We start from the raw sequence: 8,771 nt of genomic DNA on the forward strand, positions 1-8,771 counted from the left end.
TTGGGGGACAATTTCTTGACCACTCTTACTGGGATGGAGTAAGTCTCCCTGTTACATATTCTGGTAGCTTTCTGTAGCGCTGTTTATAGCGCAATTGTAAAACCACTACAGTTTTACAATTAAAAAATTATTTTCTCAAGTTGAAAACTTCACAAAAGCACAACTTGTGTATTTTGGGCAACATCTAGCAGATAAAAGCCTGGCACACAGTTGATGTTCAATACATGTTGAGGGAATTAATGAGTGTTGAGACAATTCTTGCTTGAAAAACAAGTTACTAGTTAATCAGGATTGTGAAAGAAAGAAGCCCAAACCTCTATACTAATGAAATTAAGAAGAGGGTCTATAATTAGAGTAGATTATTGGTAGTACTTGATGGATGTTCTCTTTAAGAAGTTCCAGGAGTTAGACACAATTTTATAGCCTTAAGTAAATCAATCTGACTTCCCATATTTAAATCACAATAAGAATCAGCAGGATCTAGTCTTTGCATCTAATGCAAAACATTTAAATGTGCTCATTAGCAGTGTTTTCCTGAATTATACCTGAATTTTAAATGAGAATAATGAGACCAAGGAAGATGGAGATACTGACTTTGCTAGAGGCAGATCAGTGTTAGTCGCTCAGTTGTGTCCTTTGTGCCCCAGGGACTGTTGCCCACCAGGCGCCTCTGTCCAATGAATTTTCCAGGCAAAAATAGTGGAGTGGGTTGCCATTTTCTTCTCCAGGGGATCTTCCCCACCCAGGGATCAAACCTGGGTCTCCTGCATTGTAGGCAGATTCTTTACCCTCTGAGCTACCAGGGAAGTCCCAGAGGCAGAATGCTGCTGCTGCTGAGTCACTTCAGTCGTGTCCGACTCTGTGCGACCCCACAAACGGCAGCCCACCAGGCTTCCCGTCCCTGGGATTCTCCAGGCAAGAACACTGGAGTGGGTTGCCATTTCCTTCTCCAATGCATGAAAGTGAAAAGTGAAAGTGAAGTCGCTCAGTAGTGTCCGACTCTAGCGACCCCATGGACTGAAGCCTACCAGGCTTCTCCATCCATGGGATTTTCTAGGCAAAAGTACTGGAGTGGAGTGCCATTGCCTTCTCCGAGAGGCAGGATAAGATTGGCTTAAAATTACAGGGTGTTCTTACTGCTCTGAAACTTGTTCTCATTTAATCTCAGAACTAGTCCTGGCCTAAGAATGGTAAAAAGAAAAAGCAGAAGTCTTTTCTGAAGGGTTCAATGTGGTGCAGGAAGGTAGAAGCAGCTGCAAAAAAAAAAAAAAAAAAAAATCAGTTGCTGGCAGCATCCTGATGGCACAGTGCCCTCTGGTGTTAGGAAAGGGGTACTTTCATCACATGCATATTGAGAACTAAGCAAAGATGGGAGCTTCCAGCAGGTCTCAATCCATGCTGTTATGCAACTTTTTTGTATTTACCATACACACAAAAATGTTGACTAACAACCAATATTATGCTTAGTACCCTACATACTTTATAGGAAAGTGATTCCCAGCAGCTCTACTTTGAGAAGTGGAACAAAATTATTTAAGAGCTACGCTACAGAAAAATGTTACAAATAATGGAAGATTGCACATAATTAACTTTTTAGAAATATAAATTAGAGAATATTCAAGATGATCTATGATAATTTCTTATTCACTCATGTAAGAACATTAGAGGGGAAAAAAAAGAAGTACAAAGGGTGTATAACAATGGAAGAAAGTTCTGCTTTGGTGTCGGTACATCTTAGAAAAAACATTCAGCTGGAACGTAACCAGGTAAGAATAATCTGATTACAATGGGAATGAGGAGGGGTGGTCTTTGTTTGCAGATACTCATTTGGTGATTTTGACTAATAGGTAATTTATCCTTAAGCTACATGAAGTAGAAAGGGAAATGGGAATCTTAGCTGTGAGGCCAGGCCACAGGGACTGTAGGAAAATTGACACTTGGGCCTCATGGGAGGCTGCAAAGACTGCAGCTTGATGAGTAATCAGAATCTGAGGTACTCTGTTGTAACAGAAAGCAGTGTCTTTGAACTCTAGTAGGAGGCTTCCCTGGTAGCTCAGATGGTAAAGAATCTGCCTGCAATGCAGGAGATGTGGGTTCAATCTCTGGGTTGGGAAGATCCCCTGGAGGAGGAAATGGCTACCCACTCCAGTATTCTTACTAGGAAGTCCCATGGACAGAGGAGGCTGGCACGAGGTCTCAAGGAGTTGGACATGACTGAGCAACTGAACTTGAAATGAGCACTCAACTAGTAACAAGATTCAGTTAGTCTTGTCTTTTGCTCCTCCTAGTACCAGCTGAAGGCAATGGCACCCCACTCCAGTACTTTTGCCTAGAAAATCCCATGGACGGAGGAGCCTGGTAGGCTGCAGTCCATGGGGTCACGAAGAGTCAGACACGACTGAGCGACTTCCTTTTAGGAAATGGCAACCCACTCCAGTGTTCTTACCTGGAGAATCCCAGGGACGGGGGAGCCTGGTGGGCTGCTGTCTATGGGGTCGCACAGAGTCGGACACGACTGAAGCGACTTAGCAGCAGCAGCAGTGGCAGTACCAGCTGACCAGTTTATTCCATGTGTCTTGGTTCAAATTACAAGAGAGTATCAAAGTAGTTGTCTAATGACCAGGGCACATCATTGTAAGTCACAGGCCAACTTATGGATGGATTGATTGTTCCTTGGTTGGCACCAGGTCAGATGCCTCCCCTGGTCTGATCCGTAATAGTTAAGGGGCTGTCATGTGGTACAGCCATCCTGCTGCAGGGATCAACTGCTTTCCCCATAGACTGTGGGAATCTTGAGAAGGAGATGATGAGCGTGACAGGTGCTAACAAGTGTTATCTCTAAGGCAAAACTTGTTGGTGATTCATTTGACAGTATTTTCAGTTACTGTATAAAAACTTGGGTGTTATTTCACTTAAAAATGACCAAGAGAGTTTTTTTGGGGGGGGGGTTTGGTGTGGGTTTTTTGTGTGTGTGTGTGTGAAGGTTTTTTTTTTTTTTTTTTTTGGTGGAGGTTTTTGGTAGGGAGGGGATGCAGGGATGCTTAACTTCTAACAACATCTAACAAAACTAATCGTTACATGGAATGCACTTTGGAAAATGTGACACCATTTATAAGGCGTTTGTTACTGTGAAAAGATTACTTACCAATCACATTTGGAGTGACATAATGCTTTTCAAAGAAATCTTGATTTATGTTTTAGTGTGAAGTCCTTAGAGCTATCAGATAAATGGTCCCTACTGATATGAATTTTTTTCATTCTGATTTTGCAGTTCATCCTAGAGATCATTTTCTATTTGAAAAATATGGTTAAAATTATGAACATTGTTGAAAATGATACCAATCATCATGCAGAATCATGGATACGAAAATGAGCTGAATGTGGCGTAGATCATGAACTCCTTATTGCCAAATTCAGACTGAAATGGAAGAAAGTAGGGAAAACCACTACACCATTCAGGTATGACCTAAATCAAATCCCTTACGATTATACAGTGGAAATGACAAATAGATTCAAGGGATTAGATCTGATAGACAGAGTATCTGAAAAACTATGGACGGAGGTTCGTGACATTCTATAGAAAGTAGTGATCAAGACCATCCCCAAGAGAAAGAAATGCAAAAAGGCAAAACAGTCGTCTGAGGAGGCCTTACAAATAGCTGAGAAAAGAAGAAAAGCTGGAGGCAAAGGAGAAAAGGAAAGATCTGCCCATCTGAACGCAGAGTTCCAAAGAATAGCAAGGAGAGATAAGAAAGCCTTCCTCAGTGATCAATGCAAAGAGATAGAGGAAAACAATAGAATGGAAAAGACTAGAGATCTCTTCAAGAAAATTAGAGATATCAAGGGAACGTTTCATGCAAAGATGGGCTCAATAAAGGACAGAAATGGTATGGACTTAACAGAAGCAGAAGATATTAAGAAGAGGTGGCAAAAATACACAGGATTAACTATACAAAAAAGATCTTCACGACCCAGATAACCACGATGAAATGATCACTCACCTAGAGCCAGACATCCTGGAATGTGAAGTAAAGTGGGCCTTAGGAAGCATCACTACAAACAAAGCTATTGAAGGTGATGGAATTCCAGTTGAGCTATTTCAGATCCTAAAAGATGATGCTGTGAAAGTGCTGCACCCAATATGCCAGCAAATCTGGAAAACTCAGCAGTGGCCACAGGACTGGAAAAGGTCAGTTTTCATTCCAATCCCAAAGAAAGGCAATGCCAAAGAGTGCTCAAATTACCACACAATTGCACTCATCTCACATGCTAGCAAAGTAGTGCTCAAAATTCTCCAAGCCAGGCTTCAGCAATACGTGAACAGTGAAGTTCCAGATGTTCAAGCTGGTTTTAGAAAAGGCAGAGGAACCAGAGATCAGATTGCCAACATCCACTGGATCATGGAAAAAGCAAGAGAGTTCCAGAAAAACATCTGTTTCTGCTTTATTGACTATACCAAAGCCTTTGACTGTGTGGATCACAACAAACTGTGGAAAATTCTTAAAGAGATGGTAATCCCAGACTTCCTGACCTGCCTCCTGAGAAATCTGTATGCAGGTCAAGAAGGAACAGTTAGCACTGGACGTGGAACAACAGACTGGTTCCAAATCAAAAAGGAGTATGTCAAGGCTGTATATTGTCACCCTGCTTATTTAACTTATATACAGAGTACATCATGAGAAACGTTGGGCTGGATGAAGCACAAGCTGGAATCGAGATTGCTGGGAAAAATATCAATAACCTCAGATCTGCAAATGACACCACCCTGATGGCAGAAAGTGAAGAAGAGCTAAAGAGCCTCTTGATGAAAATGAATAAAGATAGTGAAAAAATTGGCTTAAAACTCAACATGCAGAAAACAAAGATGGCATCTGGTCCCATTACTCCATGGCAAATAGATGGGGAAATAATGGAAACAGTGAAAGACTTTGTTTTTTTGGGAGGAGGCTCCAAAGTCACTGTAGATGGTGACTGCAGCCATGAAATTAAAAGATGCTTGCTCCCTGGAAGAAAAGCTATGACCAACCTAAACAGTGTATTAAGAAGCAGAGACATTACTTTGTCAACAAAAGTCCATCTAGTCAAAGCTATGGTTTTTTCAGTAGTCACTTATGGATGTGAGAGTTGGACTATAAAGAAGCTGAGTACCAAAGAATTGATGCTTTTGAACTGTGGTGTTGGAGAAGACTCTTGAGAGTCCCTTGGACTGCAAGGAGATCTAACCAGTACATCCTAAAGGAAATCAATCCTGAATATTTATTGAAAGGACTGATGATGAAGCTGAAACTCCAATACTTTGGCCACCTGATGTGAAGAACTGACTCATTTGAAAAGACCCTGATGCTAGGAAAGATTGAAAGTGGGAGGAGAAGGGGATGCCAGAGGGTGAAATGGATGAATGGCATCACCAACTGAATGAACATGAATTTGAGTAAGCTCTGGGAGTTGGTGATGGACAGGGAAGCTTGGCGTGCTATAGTCCATGAGATCGCAGAGTTGGACACAACTGAGTGACTGAACTGAACTGAGACCACAGTGCAGAAGATAATGCTGATGCAGATTTATTTTATGTATATAATATACATGTACATATGTGTGTGAATATATATATATATGTATATGTAACCATGTGTTTCCTCAGGCACAAGTACAATACTTTTGTCAACTTGAAGCTCACTCAAAACTAACTCTTTAAGTATTTTACACCAGTATTTCTAGTTTACTTTTCAAAACTGTCTAAATGTTCTATGAGTGTTTTGATTTGACAGTGTCAGTCTTTAGTGGGTGTCTCCAAAATAGAAAGTCTGTCTACCCCTTGCAGAAGGCACTCTGAGATGTTTAAATCCTAGTTTCTTATGAGTTATTTCGGTTTGTTTAGTCGCTTTGCTTCCCATCCTGTTATGTTTTATTTCTGTGGATCTAATTATTTTGACAACATCTAATACACTTCCTCATTTTCTGCTGCTTTTTTGAAGAACACCTTAGTTCTCTTCTACCTTTTGAGTTTAGTCCCTTTACTATCTATCTGTCCTTTTCTTAAAGATATACTTTTTGCTTTCTTGCCTCTACTCTAATAATTTTTTCTTAAGAAAACTTCTTATTTTATGCAGCTTCATCAGCTTGTCGTCTCTTGTTTTATTTTCAGTGTAACAACTGCTGATTTCTAACACGAAGACTTGAAGTGTACTTTTCAAGCTCCTCTCCTTCTGCTTGGATCTCCTAAGAATACCTGCTTCCCAGAGACTGAGACTTCAGACACAGGGGTTTTAAAAATGTAATTACTTTCTTCACCTTTGGGTTTGCAATAATTTAATTGAATTGTTTCTCTACTGCAGTTTTATGAAAGAACATAGTCTCTTTGTAATAAAGACCTATATCCTTGACTTGTTGGTAAATAACATGTACTAATTTTTTAAAATGTTTTTAACAGTCAAAATTCCACTTAAGATCACATAGCTGGTGAAACCTCTGGATAAACCACGAAAGTCAAAAAAGTTACCACCTCCACACTTTTAAATACAATTCCAAAACTCTGCAGAGGGGAGTGGAATTTGGGACAACTGATGAAGCTCTGGATACCTAGACCTAGTTCTAAAACTAAGCAGTCCTAGTCCTGCCGTACAGCAGTGCTCTGTAGTCCCTGTGTATCCTTGCTGTCTGTCTGCTATCTGGAACACTGGCTGAAAAAGACTGTAGAGAGAAAATATTATTCCATTTGACGACACTTGACAGAATGCCCCAGCCTAATGTTTAGTGCATGGAAAAACTGAAGCAGCAACTTTCTCAGGAAGATCCTTCCAGAGCCTGTCTGATGTCTTTGTGTTCCTTGGCTGTAAAATGAGGATAAGAATAACACATGATTCTGGAATTTGTTGGGAGAATACAATGAAACTAGATGTATGAAACTAGATGCACTTTGCAAACTCTGAAGGGCTGTAAGTTAGTCATGTTTGGGAAATGAATGTTCTGGCTAATTACCGTCTCAGGCTTCATCTAGATTCATTAGGGACTATCCTAAAAAATCCCCCGAATTAATCTTCAGTTTTGTCATCTCTCTTCTTTGCTGAGAGCCTTACAATAACTTTTCATTGCCTAGAGCAAAGGTTGTCCTTATCCTAGCATTAAAGGACTTTCACCACTTAGTAACTTTCCAGTTTGTTTCTTCTCTGTCCTCATAAATTCTAGTGAAACGGATGAACCCCAGGAGAGGTGACAGAGTGTTTTTCTGTATCTTGGCCTTGCTCACTTGGTCATGAACTTATTCCTTCAGATCCATCTAGATCTTGCCGTTTCTCAATACCCAGCATAAGGCCTTAGCAAATTCACAACTAATATTTGTATCTAGAGCATTTGTTGGGTATGTATATTTTTTGGAAGTTAATCAAATATTGGGGACCTTAGTATGCTTCGTGGCAATGAAGGGTCATATTTTCAGTGTTTCTTGCCTCTCCCTTTTTCTGTGCAGGCCCACAGGACTCAGCTTAGTTCCCTGTTCTCTTATGATGCCAGAAGCTACTTGCTTCCCAGAGAACTTTCTTCCTCTAAGATGGAGTGTGTGGTGTGATTCTTCTCAGCTGCTATCTTCTAGTATGTTCCTGAGATGAATTCCAGAATGTTCCTTAATTTAAGCATTTGCAGTTGCCTTTGTAGAAAGTAGATGGGGGAATGACAGAGATGGCGAATAGAAACACTTGATTGATTTGGCAGTGTTCTAATATTCTCCTTCCCTCGCCTGTGTGGATCCTTTCCTTCTCTGGATCCTCTGTGATCTGCTTCTTTTATCTGAGCATGGCCCTCAAGGAGCAGCACTTCCCCAGGTCCTCACCCTTCAGGGGTCCCCTGGCTGTAGGATGACCATTGACATCTCAGGGGGCTCCAGCCTAGGTGCTTTGCGTTTAAACATCTGTGTTCCAAGTGGAAATCTCACCCTAATAACAACTACTACAATTTATTATTTTTTTCTTTTTTCTAATTTTATTTTATTTTTAAACTTTACATAATTGTATTAGTTTTGCCAAATATCAAAATGAATCCGCCACAGGTATACATGTGTTCCCCATCCTGAACCCTCCTCCCTCCCCATACCATCCCTCTGGGTCGTCCCAGTGCACTAGCCCCAAGCATCCAGTATCGTGCATCGAACCTGGACTGGCAACTTGTTTCTTACATGATATTTTACATGTTTCAATGCCATTCTCCCAAATCTTCCCACCCTCTCCCTCTCCCACAGAGTCCATAAGACTGTTCTATACATCAGTGTCTCTTTTGCTGTTTCGTACACAGGGTACTACAATTTATTTAATCTCCATAATTATCCTGCATGGTACCTCATCCTTGAGGAAACAGATTTAGGGAGGTTGAGTGGTTTGGTCACTGTTACAGAGTTAGTAAAAGCAGGACTAAGGGTGGACCACAGGTCCATTTGTCTCTGAAATTTATCTTTTTTCCACTGTTCCAAACTGCATTACTGTAACACAGGTTATTTCCTGGCAGTCACAGACTCTCACAGGAAAGCATATGAAGGCACTTCTGTTCTGATCTTAGTGTTTGTATCTTTTATCATTTTTAACTGTTGTTATATCTTTATAAAGCTAACTGAAATCAGAAACATTGTTTTCTATGTCACTGTATTAGCCAGTTCACCTTTCAGTTCAGTTCAGTTCAGTCGCTCAGTCGTGTCTGACTCTTTGCAACCCCATGAATTGCAGCACGCCAGGCCTCCCTGTCCATCACCATCTCCCGGAGTTCACTCAGACTCATGTCCATCAGGT

The sequence above is a fragment of the Bos mutus genome, chromosome 20 (genome assembly GCF_027580195.1).
Source record: "Bos mutus isolate GX-2022 chromosome 20, NWIPB_WYAK_1.1, whole genome shotgun sequence".
NCBI lineage: Eukaryota > Metazoa > Chordata > Mammalia > Artiodactyla > Bovidae > Bos > Bos mutus.